Here is a 22,557-nt window from a genome sequence, read left to right on the forward strand (position 1 = left end):
ACACTGTTGCGGGAAGCCAGGGCAGAAGAACATAAATTGTGAAGATTTCATGGACATTTATTAGTTCTCCAAATTAATACTTTTATAATTTCTTGTGTCTGTCTTTACTGCAATCTCTGAACATAAATTGTGAAGATTTCATGGACACTTATCACTTCCCCAATCAATAGCCTTGTGATTTCCTATGCTTGTCTTTAATCTGTTAATCCAGTCATCTTTGTAAGCTGAGGAGGATGTATGTCAACTCAGGATCCTGTGATGACTGTGTCAACTGCATGCAATATTTGTTTGTAGAGTATGTGTGTTTGAACAATATGAAATCTGGGCACCTTGAAAAAAGAACAGGATAACAGCAATCTTCAGGGAAGAAGGGAGATAACCTTAAACTCTGACTGCCAGTGAGCCGGGTGGAACAGAGCCATATTTATCTTCTTTCAAAAGCAAATAGGAGAAATATCACTGAATTCTTTTTCTCAGCAAGGAACATCCTTGAGAAAGAGAATGTGCCACTGAGGGTAGGCCCCTCAAAGGGCTGCTTTAGGGGCAGCTGTCTTTTACAGTTGAAGACAAAGGGATGAAATAAGCCCTGGTCTCCTGTAGTGTTCCCAGGCTTACTAGGATGAGGAAATTCCTGCCTAATAAATTTTGGTCAGACCGGTTGTCTGCTCTCAAACCCTGTCTCCTGATAAGATGTTATTAATGACAATGTGTGCCTGAAACTTCATTAGCAATTTTAATTTCGCCCCGTCCTGTGGTCCTGTGATCTCACCCTGCCTCCATTTTCTTTGTGATATTTTATTACCTGTGAAGCATGTGATCTCTGTGACTCACACTCTGTTCATACACTCCCTTTCCTTTTGAAAATTGCTAATAAAAACTTGCTGGTTTTATGGCTCAGGGAGCATCATGGAACCTGCCGACATGCGATGTCTCCCCGGGACACCCAGCTTTAAAATTTCTCTCTTTCGTACTCTTTCCCTTTATTTCTCAGACCAGCCAATGCTTAGGGAAATAGAAAAGAACCCATGTTGAATATCAGGGATGGGGTTTCCCCTGATAGAAAACTATGAAAACCTTGTCAAAGACACCAAAGGAGATTGAAATAAATGGACACCAAGAATTGGAAGATCCAATTTTGTAAAGATGTTAATTCTTACCAAGTTGAGCTGTAGATTCAATGCAGTCTCAGTTAGAATCCCAGGATGCTATTTTGTAGATAGTGCCAAACTTATTATAAGGGTTATATGGAAAGACAAACAACCTAGAAAAGCCTAGACAATAGTAAAAAAAGAACCAAGTTAGAGGTCTCACATTACCTATCTATATTTACCATAAAGCTATAGTATTTATACTGTGTTTACACTTAATATAAAGCTATAGTAATCAAGATAGCAAGGCATTGACAAAATAAGAGACATATCGATTAGAGTGACAGAATAGAGAGCACATAAATAGGTGACCATAATGGTAGGTAACTGATTTTTTGACAGAGGAGCAAAATCTTTTGAACAAATAGTGCTGGAAAAATTGAACACCTGTATGTGGGAGTGTGGGAGGGAGGGGATAGGGAGGGATGTATCTATCTATCTATCTATCTATCTATCTATCTATCTATCTATCTATCCTTTCTCAAAAATTAACAAAAAATGTATTATAATTCTAAGTATAAAACCCAAAACTATAAAACTTCTTGAAGAAAGCATGTAAACATAAAACTAAGTGACCTTGAATTTAGCAGTGAGTTTCCTCCCCAGAAACACATAACTCCAGAGTAATCATAAGAAAAGCATCAGACAAATCAAAACTGAGTAGCATTCTACAAAATACCTGACTAGCACTCAAAATCGTCAAGGTCATCAATCAAAAAAAGAAGGACGGTCTGAGAAAATGTCACAGCCAGAAGGAGCCTGAGGAAATATGACAACTAAATTCAATGTGGCATCCTGAATAAGATCCTGGAACAGAAAAAGAACAGCAGGATAAAACTGAGGAAATAGAAAAGAAGTAGGGAATTTAGTTAATTATAATGTATCAATATTTGTTTATTATTTGTACCAAATGTACCATACGAATATAAGATGATAGTAGTAGGGGAAATTAGATTAGGCCCACATGAGACCTCTCTGTATTTTGTTCCTAACATTTCTTTAAATCTAAAACTGCTCTAAAAATATCACTTTTTAAAACTATAAAAATATGGAAGCTTTCATTGTGAACATATATAAATGACTACGTGAATATTCATAAGCTGCAACATTTGTCAAAATGCTGATGTAGAACACACAAAAAAATTGTGAAAGTAGTTTGTGTGTTTTTTCCATTATTAATCAGAACTTTACAATTTTGAAACCTATTTTCTGAATGAATCTGAGTGTCCTACAAAGTATTAAACATTGCTGTGAGCTCTTGAAATTTGGTTATAATTTCTTCAAAATCAGTTGAGAATTTTTAATTATGGAAGTCAAATACTATCATCCCAAAGATTTGTGTTTTGAAGCTTTTTGAGAATTACAATTGTTTTGAAAGCAAACCTTGAAATAAAAAAGACTTCCAAATACATCTCTACAAAACCAATAAAATAATTAAATAAATTAAAGAATGAAAACTGAAGGGCAACACAATTAATTCTGGATATATGTAATCGAATTAGGAGGATACCGTTTGATAAATAAAATGTATGCTTTGTATTACACTGGAATGAAATTGAGAAGATCTATAATTGTGCCCCATTTACTTTTGGTAAAATATTTAAAAGAATCATAAATAGATATAGTAACGTCTTTGATTAGTTTTGTCTTACGAACGTATTTTTGAAATCATTATTTTACATATAGACAAAAGATACCATCTGTGAAAAATATATGAATTATTCTGTGATTTAAATTATGTGTAATAAATGATTAATTGTATGACTATATGCTCCATGGGGGTCATAACAACCGACTTGAGGTAAGTGAAATATTATGAAGTGTTTAGAATTAACTATTTGTGGCCAAAAGATAATTAATAATGTTTTTAAACAGTGACATATACATCAGGAAGACATACATTGCATTTGATGTCTTTCATTAAAATAATATTACAGTTATAACAAAATGGGTTGATGAATAAATACCTTTAATATCTTCTTTAAATCTAAGTTCTATAATTTTATGAAAACAATTATTGTGAAAAGATTGATACACTGTGGTTCTAAGTGGATGTACGTATTGGGTATAAGGAGGTAGAACTCAGACTTTTCTTATGAATAGATTTTATTTTTTATTACTGTCTCTGGATGTTTAACAGTTGGAATGATTTATGATGAGATTACTAAAATTCTCAATTCTAGCGGTGTTCACAGCAAGAAAGCTAGCCAGGATTATAGTTACATATGCTAACAAAATATACAGCCCACATAAATCTCCATAAGCAAGATTCTGGTATCAATGGAGTGAGAAAAATAACAGTCTCTATTCTGAACAGTGGGGAAATATTATCTGGCAGTGTCCATATAAAGCCTACAAAATTACTACTGTACAATACAGTAACAGATCTATTTAGGCACAAATGTGACTTGACATTTGCTTGACTTTTAATAAGTTAATTATTTCTCTAAATGAGTTAAAATGACAAATCCAATTAAATTATTCAAACACTTTTTTTTTTTCCTACATTCCTTAAGATCTGTTTCTCTTTGAGTGACTTTGTGAAGACAGGTTCGGTAAAAATTGGCTGCAACGTTTTTTACTAAGATGGTGGAATTTGATGACACATAAGATGAGTCTAACTGGAGTAGAAAAAGAGGGAAAATTCAACGGAGGACTTGTCTCTTGTTGCCACTAGTTTACTGAACCTAGTCTTATAGAAACAAACGAAATACAACAAATGTAAAAAGAGACAAAGATGACCAATTAAAAAGGAAAGAATACAAAAAAATAGATGCAGTATTTCAAAGTAGAGAGATTGTTATATCATTGTGTTAATGGAAAACACTATTTTAAAAAAGAAATATAAGCTAACTGAATATTGAAAATTTTATAGAATTAAAAAACTGATTAGAATAAATTATTGAAGTAACGAATAGTTGGAAAAGAGTATGAGAGTAAAAAGTAGGATTTATGTGTAAATAATGGAAAACATTCAATATATAGAAACATTCTAGTAATTCCACATTAAGAAACAGAAGGAAAAATCAGTGTTCATTTGAGGGTAGGTCTTGAGGCAACCATAGCAGAGAAAATAAAAGTGTAGGACCACACATATAACTGTTAGCTAATGAGGATCATCACCAAATAAGATTATTAAAAAAAATACTTCTGGGAATTTTTAAAAATGTTAATAAATAATATAAATTATTTAAAGAGAAATGGCATATCTTTCTAAAATTTGAATTCCCTTTATTACAATAAAATCATTTGGATGCTTCATGCAGTGATAAACTTTTTCAGTGTTTGTTTAAAATTATGCATTAAAAATTTTGCTTTAATATTTTTTGTTTAAATAAAAACAATTAGGTGGTCACTTTCTACCAGGAAAAGTTAATTGATTTAGTGACAATAACTAAAAGTTAACAAAAGTGACAGTAACAAAAAATGCACAGATACATATAAAAACCATATAAATTGACTACATGTGATGTTAAATTTGCTTTTACACACATCTCTTTTTAACCTCAAATGTGTAAGAAATATATCACAGAAATATCCTGTATATAAAAAATATATATTTACATTTTTCTTTCTCTTATGTTGCTTTTCTATTAATAAAAACATATACAACAATGGATATTACAGTGTTCACATTGTCATAATATAAATGGAGAATAGAAATTTCATTTAGTGACCAATTAAAAATATTATGAAATACAATTTTCAAATCCACAAGTCTCTTGCACAGAGTACCCACATAGAGGTCACTTGTGGAACAACTTTGTTGCCTAGTTTGTATCTTTCCAAACTCTGGCCACTGAATCCCTCATTACACATTATTGTTCAGCCACGGACATTAGAGTTGATGTGACTGGCTATTCCCCAGGCTAACTCCCTGTTCTATCCTAGTTCTATCTCACTCAGAGCCTATCCAATTTTCTGTTGGTGTTCAAAGAATAATGCTGGCCTATTGCTCAGAAGTGTCCTGTCATGATTTTATATAAATAGTGGATGCACAGAAATGATTTAGACTATTATAAATTATTTTATAAATTATAGCTATTTATAGTGTCTTTTATTATAAATGACAAATATAAACTATTGTTTTTAAACTTTTTCTGATCAGCAATGTTGAAGAGGTATAATCCTACTTATTTTGTCAAATCAAGTAAATTTGAATCAAGTAAATTCTATGATTGGTAAACTACTTTTTTCTCCATATCTGAATCCTATACTTGTCTTTCTTGCATCCTCAGAAACTGGAAGTTTTGTGTTTTGTTTTTCTTTCCTTTTTTTCTCTTATTCACCCAAAGCTTTGGTGATTGCCTCTACTTGGAACACCACACTGCAGCTCTTTCAGAATGAGAATCTAATGCTAACCTGTCTACATTGGCTTTTTGAAAGTACACTGAAAATCAGGCCACCTGTAAATAGAACTGTGTAGAATAGACCTGTTGATCTGTGGAATGAATATTTGAGTAAAGGAAAGACAAGGTGAGGAAAGTTAAAACAGTGTGGAAGCAGGAAGGATTTCTGTGAATACAAAAGTGATAATGAATTTTCCCCCTTTCAAAACTAGGACTTAATTATTTAAGAGTGGGAAACCATAGTCAAATAAAGTGATTTTTAAATTTCTCGTATATCATTTTTAAGCACAAACTTTTTTATCTTAAAAAAGTTTTAGATATAGGGAATTATTGCAAAGATAGTGCTGACAGATCCCATATACTCCACACCTGCTTTCTTATTCATAATTACATTAGTATGGTGTGTCTGACATCATTAATAAATAGATACTGATTCATTGGGATTAAAGTTCACACTTTCTCAGATTTCCTCATTTTTTTCCTCCCTAATGGCCTTTTTCTGTTCCAGAATCCAATCCAGGATGCCACACTACATTTAGCTGTCATTTCTGCTTAGGTTCCTCTTGACTGTGACAATTTTTCAGTCTTTCCTTTTCTTTGATGACATTGACAGTTTTGAGGGGTACTGGTCAGGTATTTTGTAAAACATTCCTCAACTGGCATTTATTTGGCGGTTTTGTTATACATAGGCTGGAAGAAAGGCCACAGAGATAAAGTGTTATCCTCATTACATTATATCCTAAATATGATTTATCATAGTGGATGCTAATCTTGATCACTTAGGTTGATGTTAGGCCCCTCAACTGAAAAGTTACTACTTTTCTTCTCCCTTTCCATACTCTACTCTTTGGAAGACCTCTACCAAAAATGCACAAGTCTACCAAAGATTAGAAGTCTTCCAAAGACTAGAGTATGGAAAGGGAGAAGTAGTAGTCATTGTGTGAAGCCCACATTTAAGGAGTGGGAATTTATACCCATCATTCTATGAGAGAAAAACCTACAGAAGTTAGAATTCTTCTGCACAGGGAAATTTTCTATTTCTTCTCCATTGATTTCTTTAGTCATCATTTATTTTTATTGGTATACAATCACAGTTATTTATTTTCTATTAAAATCCTATACAATGTCATTTATTTTGTTGCTCAACTTGTTACAGCTTTGGCCATTGGGTATGCTTTCAGTTGGCTCCTGTATGTCTTTAGCAAACCCTCATCATTGAGGGGAATTTTTTTTTGTTGGGGGAAGGGGGAGACTTTTCTAATTTTTGAAGCTAGATGTTGTTCCAGGCTCATTGTGTAAATTTCTTGCATCAGGCCTAGAATCACCTATTTCTCCAAAGAGCCCTTGTTACTTTTACTGTGGAGTGGTATTAGAAACCAAGATTTGTGTACTAGGTGTGCTTGAGACTTCTGGAGTGTGCTTGTTGTTATGCTCTCAAGGGGACATAGGTGTGTATCCTAATCCATGTAGACACACATTTCTATAAATATTTCTGTATATAACCATTTGTTTTTTGTACTTACCCTGCTTAATGTTCTCTCCACTTCTTGAATCTGTGGTTTGGAATCTGTCATGAATTTCTGAAAGCTTTCTGTCATTATTACTTCAAATATTTCTTCTGCTGTGTTCTCTTACATTTCCTTCTGGGATCCCAACTTTCTTTGTGCTATGCTTTTTCAGATTGTCCTACAGTTATTTGACGTTTTCTTCTACTTATTTTTTTCATTCTTTTTTCTCTTTGTATTTCATTTTGAGAAGTTTCTATTGACATATCTTCACCTACTCGTCAGTGATGTTCATTTTATTGGTGAGTTGATTAAAAGCATTCATCACTTCTGTTATAATAGTTTTGATTTTTAGCATTTCCTTTTGATTATTTCTTAGATTTTCCATCTCTTTGCTTTTATTATCAATCTGTTGTCTCCTTTTTCCATTAAGGCCCTTAACGTATTAGTCATATTTTAAATTCCTGCCTGATAATCCCAGAATGTGAGTCTTATGAGTCTAGTTCTAATACCTGCACTTTCTCTTCAGACTGTTTTATTTTGCCTTTTAGATTGCCTTGTAACTTGTTCTTGACATGCAGGTAAGGAGATCTAAGGTTAACAGAACTTTAGTTGAAAATGTACGTTCATATTGGTAGGAGCTTTGTTGAATGTTTGCTGTGGGTATATCTAGAGGCTTCAACCACCTCTAGTGACCTTGTATTTGTCTTTCTTTTCATCTGTGCCTTATGACTCTTTCAGCTATTTTCCATTATTATTATACTGGAGCCTTGATAATACTGAGCTAGGTGTTGTGGAGGGTGAGTTTTACATATTTATTTCAGTTGAATCTCAGTCTTTTATTTGTCTGTTGTGTGTTACTTTCACCAGTGTTCCTAGTTTGATGAGAAAGAAAGCTTAGGGACTAGTGGAGTGAGAGAATGCTCTTCCTTCATCTGACTGGAGCAAGACTCTGGCAGCCTTTTTCCCTGGAGAGTAGGACTTTTAAATGCAAAAGGCTCTGGGTGCACTTCCCAAGGATTGCTCTTCCTTTCCTCCTACTCCAAGCACAAAGGACTATTTCCTGGATCTTCCTTACAAAAACCTGGTATATTTCCTGAAGGTAAAAACTCATAAAAGTGTAAGGACTCTGCTTCACCTGCACCTTTCAGGATTTTTCATTTATACACCAGTTCCTACTTAGCATCCAGAAATCTGGCAAATTCACCACTTATGTATTATTACCAGTCTATGTCTCCAGCAGCTTCTCTTTCAGATAATCAGATTTTGAGTGTGACTTTTCTGGATTCACTTGTCTTTCCAGATTTTGTTGTGGTAATTTGCCCTGCAAACTCATTTCTCTGTGTCCAACAACAACAAAAAAATCATTGGTTTTCAGTTTGCTTGCTTGTTTTCATGTAAGAGTGAAAGCGAGAACTTCTAACCTTGTTACGTGTTGGAGCTAAAATGGTGAGTTCCAACTAGCTTTAAAATTCTTTTTTGTTTTCTTCATTTTCTATGAGATTGCTCAGTTGATAGTGGCCTCTAGTGGAAATTACAATTTCCTCTTCCCTCTACTTATGCTTTATCTTCGTCTTCCTTTTGAAAGTTCTTACATGGTTACTTGAATTTTTAAAAATATTGCTTTAGTTTTATTGTATAGTTGGCATTTGCACTCCCTTCTTTCTCCTGTTTTGCTGTTGGAAATCTCTGAATTGCCTCATGGCAACTTCCCCATTCAAGTGTCCTTTCTTCCGCCTATAATATGGTAGCTGGGCACTGATTTAAAATAGAAAATTTTAACTCAGGTCTTTGAGTAAAATTAATTCTGTTGATTATTTCTAGGCTTTCTTTGGGTGAAGTTCTTGAAATATTCTAATTGTGAGGTTTAGGTGTATTTACTTATTTATGCTTGCTTGCTTTCTTTTCATTCCTTATCACCATATTTCCATGTGTATAAATCACATGAATGGAAAAATTGCTAACACAAATCCTTTCTTGAAATCTTCTTTGATACTTCAGCTTAACATTTTTCAAAATTGTGCTTATAAGAAAGCACAAAGTAATTTTTAAAAGACATAAAGTTCTGATCTTTTGTTTCTTTGTGGTCACACTCATATATTTATATTCTATTCCATCAATTAAAAAAAACTATAGAAAAGAGCCATTTGAAAATTTATAAACTCTGATAAGATTTACGCATGTTTTTGAAAGGGATAATGGATATAAAAGTGAATTGTTGCAAAACTTTGAAAAAGAGCCACATTTCTATGGGGCTAAAACTCTTTAGATACTGAAAAAAGAGAAGATTCTAGGCTTGTCATGTCATATGTTGTATGGCATCTGCAGTACGCTTTGTTAGTTAGCTTGTGAGTAAAACATGTGTTTTTTTTAATCCTCTGGGTAGTACTTCATTACCGTAGTAATTATTACAATGAATCTGTGGTGGCCTGAAAGGGGAGGTACATAGTCTATATTATCTCTGAAAGCAACATATACAGAATATGTAAATTATATTAGTTTGGTGGAGATTCTGGGTAAATTCCAAATGTGGATTAGTGAAACAATTAATTTATCTTTTAAAAAATGTTTAAAAATATACAATACAAGCATATCATTTCAGGTTACTAGTACTTTAAAACTAAATGAAAATATTGCAATATAATGATATTTCAATAAGAAAAAAGTCTATTTGCAAACTAATGTAGTAGGAAACATACATCCTTATTCTACTTTGTATATCACCTGTAAGAAGGTTAATCACAAAGTACAAGGGATTAATTATATTCAAATTACCTGATACATTGATCTAGCCAATCACTTTTAAAATCTTTGCAAGAAAGCCCTCAAAATGCAAATAATTTATATTCAGCTATGGTTTTTAAAAATGAGAACACTTAAAAAGTATATTTTAAGACTTGAGATATTTATATTCTGATATTTGACACATAATTATCTCTGTTGTTGGTAGATTTCACTAAATTTGGTATTGAAATGGAAAAATAAAGCAAATACAAAACTGTGCATAGATACTAAGAAGAAATCAGAGAAAGAAAAATAATATTTTCCAAGTCCATATGTTTTAAATATATTATGTCTTATATAGCAAATGTAATGTTAGTATTTAAAACTTGAGATAAAATTTTCTTAGAGATGTAGTAATTTTTTATAACATACAGATATGAACATAAAATATCACATTCTAAAGAAAAACTCAAAGTTAAGAAGTTAAATTTTTAAAAAATAAAAAATGCCAGAGAAGTGTAATATAGTTCTCAGTGAAACACATCAAATCTAGGATAGAAAAATCATTTTAAAATTTTTAAAAATTGGAAAATTAATTAAAATGAAATTTCTTTAAAAAGAAAAACTCAGATATTGACAATCAGGCTAGGTTTAGTTTCTAGATTAATATATTAAATGTTTATGGCAAGTATTATTTTCACTGGAAAATTTTCATTCAATTATTTTTCATATGTGTTTAGTGAATTATAAAAATAATGTAATTATCTATTCAAACTACAACTGGGCCAGCCAAAATCAATCATAGCAGTAGGAGAGAAAAATGACAGTAAATAGGAATTAACTCACACTAAGACTTAATTGAGCTGACTCCAGGGGTTAGATATATATCTCTACATGTAATACATTAATTTTATATTACAGTAGTATTGTCAGGGATGAAAGTCTTGGACCCAATATTGACTTTGAAAACAAAACCTTTTGTTTTCTAAATTATAGTAGTAATAAGTGACAAAATATTTATAGTCAATTGGGGAAAATTTACAGTAATAAAATAAAGTTTTCTCATATTTTAAATACTTTTCCTTCTAGGAATAATAGAATAATTTTAGCTTATTTCAACTGGGTTATTCTAAGATTTAGAAACGGGAAATATACAGATCCTTTACAAAGAGCATGTAAGTTAATCTTTTAGGTATTTCATGGAGTTACTTGTGTATGTATCAGTCATCCAAGGCATGATTATGTGTGTGTGTGTGCACGTGTGCACGTGCATGCATGCATGAGAGAGATATTATCCTAGCCTGGGAAAAAAATAATAAATTAGAATTCTAAGTGTCACTCAATTTTCCTTGATTGTTTTTTAATTTAATTACCCAATCAAGGAAAATCGAGTAATACTTAGAATTTTATTTTATTTACTTATTGTTTTGAGACAAGGTCCCACTCTGTCACCCACGCTGGAGTGCAGTGGCCTGAACGTGCCTCACTGCATCCTCGACCTCCCAGGCTCATAAGATTCTCCCGCCTCAGATTCCTGAGTAAACGGGACTTCAGGAGTGCATGATCACATCAGATTAATTTTTTAATTTTTGTAGAGGAGTTTTACCATGTTGCCCAGGCTGGTCTCGAACGCCTGAGCTCAAACAATCTCCCGTCTCAACCTCCCGAAAGGCTGGGATGATAAGTGTGAGCCACTGCATCTGGTCCAATACTTAGAATTTTAGATTCATCATCTCACTTTGGCAAGGCCAGGGTGAGGCTGTTTTCAGCTGCTAATCTTGTTACTGCACTTTATTCTGAAGTTTCACTAAAATAGAGAAGCATGCTTATACATTCTATAGCCAAGAATGCTACATCCATTGTATACCTGCATTCCTTCTAATAGAGAACGCATAAAGACCTTTGAATCATTTTAACATTTTTCTGTCTTTTTTTCTGTTTCTTCCTTCAGATCTGAAAATCAAGGATGTTGTAAAGTTAGAATCCCATCTTACTGGGTGAAGTAACAAAACTTTTGGGAAGATTAGCTGAAGAGATGGCCATAAACACCTTTGACCTCAGTGATGCATTTTTTTTTTTACTGGAAAATATTTATGCAAAGTCAGAAAATCTGAACCTACTGCGTTGAATGCCATACCTATGGAAACATACATTTTGGTAAGAAAAAAGTTATCCCTAAACAAAAAATGTTTTGTTTTGTTTTTTTCTTCTAAAATACTGACTAGGTCACAACATCCATTGTAGACAATGTAAAGATATTTGGGACAATTCTTCGCTGATGATCATTTTTCTTAAATGACCTAAATATCTAAAACCTGTGCTATTAAGCTTTAATTTACCATAGACAATTGTGACCAATGAAGAATAATTTGCAGAAAGTCAAGCTAGTACATATACAGAACTCAAGAATACACAAAGAAATAATTTGTGTACTGACTGATGCATTTACAGAATCTTGTGTTGGCTTTCTGAAATATTCTAGCATAATCATATTTATCATTTGGAATGAAAATAGGAAATTATTGTATATAACTTTCTACTCAATGTGAAATCCTCACCTGAATACTATATATAACAGATTTTATTCTTTAAGTTTTATATAGCAAACAAGTAAAAGATTCAAAATGGTATGATTGAAATAAAATGCTATAAGTAATCAACTGCATAAGTTTAATTAACATCGGCACATATTTACATATATATAATCCACATCCTTCTAGCATAAACTCATTCATACTTTCACATGTTATTCATGCCCCACCTTTTCTAGAGGTCATTCTTTTCTATCTCTATCTGATTTTAACTCCTTCTCTATCATCTCCAAATATGCATAGGCCCAACCTTATTTTAGCTATGCCTTTCTGATTTGCAGTTCTTTTTTCTTTCTTTTTAAACTCCTCAGATAATAGGTCATCTTTATTTCTGCAACATTTTTTAAAGCTATCACATTTTAATAACCTATAAATCTGGATTTAATTTTACATGTCACTCTTCACTTATTTGGTTCATTTCAAAATTTATAGAATTTCCTATAGTATTTGAAAATTATCACAACTTCTCTAATAATAGAAATTTTATACTCTTATTTTTATTACTCTGCACAATAGTTCCTCTTCTATTCATTGAACTAATTATTTTATTATGATTTACCCAAAGTCTTTGTCCATGGTCCTATGACTCCTAAACCTCCACTATTAGAAAAAATGCGTACCTGTCTTCCCTGATCTTCTCTAATCTCCACAGCTGAGTACTGTTCATCTTGTATACAGATCCAGTCCTCTTGATCTATTAGCTCAGTGCAGCTTGTGGTGAAGATGAATGTGTGAAATTGACTTCATTCATTCATTTATTAATCTACTTATTTTTTCAATGAGTAAATATTTATTGGATATTTTTTATGAGACAAATAGTTTGTGCTAGGAGGTTAGGTTTCAACAATGAACAAGACAAGCACATTCTCTATCCCTATAGATGTTTACACACTCTAGGAAAGGGGCCATTTTCCCTGAAAGGCAAATGTGAAACTTTACTCAAAAAGAAAAATTCAGAGTGAATTACCCCAGGAGCCAAACTTACTGAGAAATCTTAGTTAGCTTAGGCTTCCATAAGTAGATAGCTTATACTGGGTTGTTAAAACAACGAAAATTTATTTTTGCACAGTTCTGAAGGCTATAAATTCCAAGATCAAGGTATCAGTCCATTGGTTCCTGGTGAGGGCTCCCTTCATGGCTTGCAAACTGCTGCCTTCTCCTACATCCTCATGAGGATTTTCCACAGTGCATGTGTGTAGGGGGTGAGAAAGATTAAGGTCTCTATTGTCTCTTCTTATACTAACACTAATTCCTAATGACCTCATTGAACCTTAGTTACCTCCAAAGACTCTGTCTCCAAATACCATCACATTGGGGATTAGGGGTTCAACCTACAAGTTCTGAGGGGGCACAAGCCTTCATTTATAATGCTCCATACCAACAAGCACATTCTTTATGATATTAGAAAGTAAATAAGTGAAGAGAGGTGACAATGTGGAGGCAGAGGGAAATGCTTTCATGGAGGCTTTGAATCAGGACAAACACAGGACATTGATTAACTAAAATAAGCTCAATCATGTCAGAGCCTGGTAGACCAAGACCAAGGGGGTAGAACAACATAGAGATGCAAAAAAGGCAGAGTCAGATCATCAAGGGCATATTAAAGCCAGCTTTATAACTTTAGGCTTAATGTTAAGGGCAAAAATAATAGTGATGGGCTTTAAGCTGGGGGAAACATAACCCTCTTTGCATTTTTCAAATAAATTAGTGTAAAGTAACTCTGAAGGCCTATGAGGAGATTATTGTAGGACATCTAAGAAATAATTGTGGTTTGTACTAGAACGATGGTAATAAAGATGAAGGCAAGTGAGTCCACTTGAGACATATTCAGGGCTGGGCAATCATTGGGCCTGTGGTCAGGTAGGGTGTGAAAATAAATGTTACTCTTTGTGTAACATCCATATTTCTGGGTTGAGCATCCCCTGGTGTGTTATTACCAAACAATAAGACAGGGAACATTTGGGAGGGCATGAAGACAAAGTTCATTTCTGAATATTTTCCTGGTTTTAGTAAGAGTGTTTCTATCTTTATGTTGGGCTATGTCACTGGATAGTACTGGAAACTAGCTCCCCAGATTTTGTCAGGATTGAACTTCTGATTTGTCATTTTTGACCACGTTTGAAAGGAACTGCTAGAGTTCTGTCCCTGACTCCCAGCTCTGAAACTTATTCCTTCCTTTTGCCAATGTGGAGAGTTCACTAATTGATCCAGAAGTATAAAAATAGAGTAGGTTACTGAGTATGGATCACATTTTGTAGTTATTGCAGATTTACAATAAATCCACAAAAATATTTACAGAAAGATGTAAAGTCAAATTATTTTACCCAGCCCCCAGCCTTAAATATCAGATTATTGCCTTTTCATAAACTTTCTCTCCCTGGAACATTTTATACTCCCTGGGTTATTCCTGTCATTTCTTGATGATTTGGGGCTCCTAAATCACTGTCACACCCTCCGATACTATTCTAGCATTAATTTTTTAAAATTTTGGTATTTAATACCTTCAGTGCTTTGTTTCTAATTTGTTCTTCTTCAGTGATCTTATCCCCAAACCCAATTCAACCACTACCAACCAAACTCAAGTACCTACCATCACCATACTGTAAAGTTTGTCATCAATAAATGCAACCCTGCCATAATCCCAAGTTCATGTGTGTGATGCTTAGTTTTTTGCATCAACTTGACTACGCTCTAGTGCCCAGTTATTTAATCAAACACCAATCTAGGTGTTGCCACAAAGGTATTTTGTAGATGTAGTTAATATCTATCATCAGTTTACTCTATGTAAAGGATAGGACCTTGATAATATGGGTGGACTTCATCGAATCAGTTGAAAAGTCTTAGGAGAAATAATGAGGTATTTCTAAGGAAGAAGAAATTTTCCCTTAAATCATCAGCATCAGTTCTTGCCTGAGAGACTCTCCATTCTGCAAGCCTGCCCTGAGAATTACAGATTCCAGGCTTGCCAGAGGCAGCAATCACATAAGCCAATTTCTTGTAGTAAATTTATCTCTCTCTCTCTCTCCCTCTCTCTCTGTATGTGCGTATGTATATGTGTACATTTGTGTGTGTGTATGTATATCCGTATGTATGGCTACTATAGCCATATGTGATGTATATGTGTATGTATACACACAGCCCTTTGAGTCATGTGAGTCATATATACACACATATACACACACACACACACACACACATATATACACACATACGTACATACATACATATGGCTATAGTATGTATGTGAGTTTATGTATGTATATACTGTTTCTTCTCAAATATCAACCACCTCCTTTTTCATCCTTTTTCATTTAATGACCTTGCTTCCTACTTCACAGAGAAAACTGAAATAATCAGATCATTCTGAAAGCATAGCAGTTGGCTGATGCTTCCAATCTCAAACTGCTGAGCATTGGCTGCTAATTGTTTATCACTCATACACTTCCCCAGATAATTTTCTTTAGCCACAGAAATCATCTTTTCTGGAAGTGCTTGGGAAGTTATACTAACCCTCTCATACCACTGGCAAATGGTTGTTAGCCAATGTCTCACTGATACAAAAGAATGGATGCAAAGTTGCTTTTCTAACCTTCAGGTAGGTTTAGCTTCCGAGAACAACTGCTAGATTAGTCACTTGCATGGGAATCCCCATTTTAGGCTTGCTTCTAGGGAACTTGAAGTCAAGCACATAGATTACTACCACCATGTACCAACATCTGTACTCATATATTCTGGTTTTCATATTGTTACTACAGAATAACTAATCATATTCTTATCTGAAGAGATTTCTAATAATTTTTGCTGTGAATTCCATTCTACTGCACAGACTTGGGGCACGTTTTCAATTCTCACCTGTTTCTCTTGCATTATCATGTTTGTCTCTGTATGTTACTTTCATTAACATTCTGCTGTTTCTCCTCTTTTAAAAACTCCTTTCTCTTATCCCATTTCCCCAGCTGCTATTGCTGTTTATTTTCTTCCCTTTTCAGTGCCTCTCAGAACTGTCGTTTGCATCTGATGTCTTCAATATTTCTTTTCCAATTTTCTCTTAAATCCTGTCCAAACATGCGTTTGTCTCCACTCTTCCTCCACAACTGGTCAAGCTCACCAGTGATCTTCAGGTTGCTAAATCCTGTGGTCAGTTGTCAATTCCACATGACCAATATGCAGCATTTGATATAGCTGAGGGTTTCCTTCTCTTTGACACTCATTTTTTATTAAACTCCCAGGTTACCATACTTTTTTGGTTTCCCGTTTACCTGTTTGTTTGCAACATTTTAATTTCTGTTGCTGCTTCCTCTTTTTCTTTCAGATCTCTCTTTATGTATTTATTTATTAATTTATTTATTATACTTTAAATTCTAGGGTACATGTGCACAACATGCAGGTTTGTTACATATGTATACATGTGCCACGTTTGTGTGCTGCACCCATTAACTCGTCGTTTACATTAGGTATATCTCCTAATGCTATCCCTCTCCACTCCTCCCACCCCATGACAGGCCCCGGTGTATGATGTTCCCCTTCCTGTGTCCAAGTGATCTCATTGTTCAATTCCCACCTATGAGTGAGAACATGTGGTGTTTGGTTTTTTGTTCTTGCAATAGTTTGCTGAGAATGATGGTTTCCAGCTTCATCCATGTCCCTACAAAGGACATGAACTCATCCTTTTCTGTGGCTGCACAGTATTCTATGGTGTATACGTGCCACATTTTCTTCATCCAGTCTGTCATTGATGGACATTTGGGTTGGTTCCAAGTCTTTACTATTGTGAATAGTGCCACATTAAACATACGTGTGCATGTGTCTTTATAGCAGCATGATTTATAATCCTTTGGGTATACACCCAGTAATGGGATGGCTGGGTCAAATGGTATTTCTAGTTCTAGATCCTTGAGGAATCACCACACTGTCTTCCACAATGGTTGAAAGGATTCCCTATTTAATAAATGATGCTGGGAATACTGACTAGCCATATGTAGAAAGCTGAAACTGGATCCCTTCCTTACACCTTATACAAAAGTTAATTCAAGATGGATTAAAGACTTGAATGTTAGACCTAAAACCATAAAAATCTTAGAAGAAAACCGGGGCAATACCATTCAGGACATAGGCATGGGCAAGGACTTCATGTCTAAAACACCAAAAGCAATGGCAACAAAAGCCAAAATAGACATGGTATCTAATTACACTAAAGACCTTCTGCACAGCAAAAGATACTACCATCAGAGTGAACAGACAACCTACAGAATGGAAGAAAATTTTTGCAATCTACCCATCTGACAAAGGGCTAATATCCAGAATCTACAAAAAAAGAAACAAATTTACGAGAAAAAAAAACAACCCCATCAAAAAGTGGGTGAAGGATATGAACAGATACTTCTCAAAAGAAGACATTTATGCAGCCAACAGACACATGAAAAAATGCTCACCATCACTCGCCATCAGAGAAATGCAAATCAAAACCACAAGGAGATACCATCACACACCAGTTAGAATGGTGATTATTAAAAAGTCAGGAAAAGACAAATGCTGGAGAGGATGTGGAGAAATAGGAATATTTTTACACTGTTGGTGGGATTGTAAACTAGTTCTTTCAGATCTCTTAATTATGCGGGTCCCAGACCTCCGTCTTCTGATTTCTTGTCTTGTTCTCTACACTTATTCCATTGGATAACACCATCTGTGTTACTGACCATCGAAGTTATATCTCCTACCTATATATCTCCCCTGAAATTCAGACTCATTTATTTTTTATCTCATCTCATTTATCTGTTTCTTCTACATTTGATTATTTTACCAGTTATCAAAAGGTAAGATATGCTGCAAGTGAAAACAACCCCAAAAGTAATTTGACTTATTTTCACTCATTCTACATGTCCATTGTGTAACAGCTATGCCAATGCTTCACATGATCTTCACACCACATGGAAGCCAATGGAACGGCCTATATGTAGACTACCGCAGAGGTTGTGGCAGAGGAAACTATGCAAGAAGAAATGAGTGCTGCCTGTTCAATCTTCTGCTAACTAGCCTGAAAGCCTCTGCTTGCTCTTCGTTGGCCACATTATGTCACCAGATCAATAATAAAAAAAAAAAAAACACGAATTTATTAAAATATAGGGAAATAGATAAAACATTCTGTGAGAAATTTTTAACATAGCACCTATATCCTATGACAGAGTACAAAAAGAACATGATGGATTTTTAACAATATAATTAACAAGACTAAATTTTACATGAGAAAGTATTTAGACATAACAATCCAAAATTTTAACTAGAAATTGATTATAAAATTAATTGCAAATAATACTTTAATATATTTCAAAACATTTTATGTGCTACTTGTCACACTACTTAAACAAATACAATTGGAAAGAAATGATATAAGATTTTAAGATTTTATGGCTTAGTATTTAAGAAGTAATTCAGTAAATTTGGATTTTATCTAATAAGTTGAGAAAAGAAATACTGTATATAGCATACATAAATGATATGACGTAATACGATAACAAAATATAAGAAATTTAGATAGTGATAAGAAAAAAATTTGTTAAAATTATAGAGATTTGGCCAAACATGCTTAGAGGAATAATTATAATTGTTAGCATTGGTAATACTTTTAAAATGTTCATGAAAATGCCTACCAAAAATAAAGATATAAAATAAGGAAACAAACCAAGTAAGTATCCAAAATAAGATTTTAGAATAGGTGTCAGCTCTATGGATTTTATAAATGAAGAGCTTATAAACAATAACAAAAAATATGTTAGAAAATAGAACAAAAAGATCATCAAACAATACAAAGAACTGCTACTCATCTGCTTCTCTACCCTTTCATAATCTGAATCATTGATGTTCTAGGTTATTCTTTATTCTTTTTTTTTTTTTTTTGCTTTTTTCAGTATGTTCAATAATTTGAAAACAATAACGCAGAAAAAGAAATGCCAAGAACTCTAAAATCCATATTCCAGGCCCGATATGTATATATTTTTTCCAAGTCCTAGAGATAAATGATTGAACACAAAATGTAAGGATAGCATCTTCATCAGTCAGGAGTGTGTTTACCCATAAACAAGAGAAAACCCCTTCATGTAACAATTGCTCTGGCTGTGGATGCTGCTTCTGTGATCCAGAGAGGAGGAAGAGATGCAGGGCGCAGGACTGCAGAGCCAGGCCACTCGAATACGACCATTTGTAAAAGACTTTTTCCAGAAGTCTCCATCAGTATTCTTAAATAAATATTATGGCCTAGAGTTGAGTTACTTGGCCACTCTTGCTGCAAGAAAATCTAGGACGTTTATAATTTTTAACAATACTACAGATAACATATTTTGTTGTAACTTTAGTTACAGTGTTTGTTTGTTTGTTTGTTTGTTTTTTGCTTTTTTGAGACAGGGTCTCACTCTGTTGCCCAGGCTGGAATACAGTGGCACAATCTCTGCTCACTGCAACCTCTGTCTCCCAGGTTCAAGCGATTCCCCTGCCTCAATCTCCCAAGTAGCTGGGATTACAGGTGTGCACCACCACACCTGGCTAATTTTTGTATTTTTAATAGAGACGGGGTTTCACCATGTTGGCCAGGCTGATTTTGAAATCCTGTTCTCAAGTGATCCACCCACCTCGGCCTCACCAAGTGCTGGGATTACAGGCATGAGCCACCGCGCCCGGCCTACTTTTAGTCTTTTATAAAGAAAAATAGAAAATGAATGTTAAGTGGCAACCAACAGTTTCATTATAATTACTTCAAGAATTTTATGTAATGGTTTTGTAGTACCTTGTAAACCATAATTACTATAGGGTAAACCATTAAAATGAAATTATTATTTTGCTGAAAATAACAGCATAAATAATTAACAATTTATTATAATTACTTAAGCTATTTATAATCTTGTCAGACATGTAGTAATAAATTGTACATCAATAAAAGTTTTCAAATATTAGCACACCCTTGTAGGAATCCTAAAGATAATAGAAATTCTATTCTTAATAATAAAAATAGAATGATTTAAGGATAAAACTATAACATAAAAAGAGCATTCTTAAATATCTAAAATCATGCTTGAGTACATTTATAATTTATTGATTTCTAGTTAAATACAGGTAAGATTAAAATTCAAATACTCTGTTATTGTTGGGGGAAAGAAATAGAAAATACTTAAAAACAAAATTGTTTTAAAATAATCTGGGATAAAATATGAAACAATAGAAAATAACATGCCAAAAATATATGTAACAAGTACCAGCTCTTACAATGGGTTATAAAATCAGAATAGACAAAGGAAATGAATCAAGTTAATGTAATATATTTGGAGTGAATGGAAAGAAAAAAAACTAATATTCATCAAGTAAATATTAGATTTGAATTAAAAATATATTTTATTTTTAACATGTTCTTTTTCTAAAAGTGAAGGCTAAGGGTCTCCAATTAAAAAAAGTATCTGTGGATTAGATAATTTACATAATTTACATAGAGGATCTTTTTTTTTTTTTTTTTTTTTAATATCTATCTGTGAGTTTATTTTTTGGCCAAGGGCTGCCTTAATCCATGGCACCTGTAAATTGATGTAATCCCTATTATTGTAATCCCTAAATGGAACAATGGAGGTGGTAACTTCAGTATTTTTACAGAAGGACAAAACTCTTGTAAGAAGTAATCTAAGAAGGGTTTGCATATATATATATAAAATTGATTTCAAAAACACTATTGCCTACATTTAAATAAATGCAGGACAAAGTGGGGAAGGAGTGCTAAAATCTTTCCTTCCCAACCTAACTCTAGACACTGTCACTACTAATTGAAACTAATTTACGTCTGATCCCAGGGACAGAATTTCTGAATTCCAGAAGAATTAGGATGATTGACAACCCAACATGACCTTTCTTTTTACTTGTGTTATGGCTCTCTGCCGCCCTCAGCTGGTAACACTGGTGCTTCATCTATAGCTGATGAGATTTATCCTTGGAGAAGAAACGAATACCATGCTTTTTGAACATTTTCGTAACTGTCTCACATCAGCACATGCTAAAGTTTCAAACACGACTTGAAAGAGTAGATTTATTTTTTACAATAGTCCTTTCAAAGAAAATATTTACAGGTAATGAACGTGACAAAATGACACCAGAGCAGAGTTCTTGTCTTGTGAACAGTAACACTGAAACTATGACTACCGACAGAGTGGCAGAAAACGATCTCAACCTAACGGTGTTTTCTCTTGTGATATGAAAAAGTGGAGACATTGCAGAGACATCAGCAACAGTTAGAATGAAGAACTTTCAGAATTCTGTGTTAAAATTCGTGGTTCAGATATTTCATATCACTTTGTCATGTCTCCTAAAACCACTTACTCCATTTGAGAAAGTGAAAGCTCAGAGACTAAAATGTAGAAATATTTATAGCTACAGATCTCATAGACCTTACTATCTTAACTATCATTGAAATAAAGATTGGGAGACAACACATTATGCTATGTTTGGAATGTTAGTGGATCCTCATGGTTATGTTTGAGGTTGTGCAGTTTATGCTTAAAAATTGTCTTTTGGTTTATAATATCAAAAAGCAGCCAATTAGTTGTCATCAAGTTCTTTATTATTTTCATTTAAATACTTTACTAAGGGCTGAAAAAATTTTAGCCGTGCTCAACTTTAATATGTTATTTGCAGTAGCACTTGAGAATGTATTTATTTCTTCAGCTTTAGCCTTAATTATATCACATGGTTTCCATTAAAACATTTTGCATAGGATTAAAAAATTTTTAGAGTTTCTACAAAGCAATGAACTGTAACATGTATCTCATAATTTGTCCCAATCTCCTGAGAATGACCATTCTTCAGGTACTCACAAACAATAGAAAAAACAACCAAATCATAGTTGTCCTAATGAGGAATGCAAAGTGTTAAAGTAGGCCAGGTGCATTGGCCAATGTTATAATCCCTGCACTTTGGGAGGGTGAGGCAGGAGGGTTGCTTTAGTCTGAGAGTTCAAGTCCAGCTGGGGCAACATAGTGAGACTCTGTTTCTAAGATTTTTTTTTTTTTAATTTTGCCGGGCATGGTGGCACATGCCTGTAGTCTCAGTTACCTGGGAGACTGAGGGAGGTGGATCCCTTGAGCCCGTGCTGTCAAGGCTGTAGTAAATCATGATTGCACCACTGCATCTAGCCTGGGTGGCAAAAGGAGACCCTGTCTCAAAAAATGAAAAACAGAAGTTCTAAGGTAAGAAGAATGGTGGCAATGGCAGC

The sequence above is a fragment of the Chlorocebus sabaeus genome, chromosome 4 (assembly GCF_047675955.1).
Source record: "Chlorocebus sabaeus isolate Y175 chromosome 4, mChlSab1.0.hap1, whole genome shotgun sequence".
Taxonomy (NCBI): domain Eukaryota; kingdom Metazoa; phylum Chordata; class Mammalia; order Primates; family Cercopithecidae; genus Chlorocebus; species Chlorocebus sabaeus.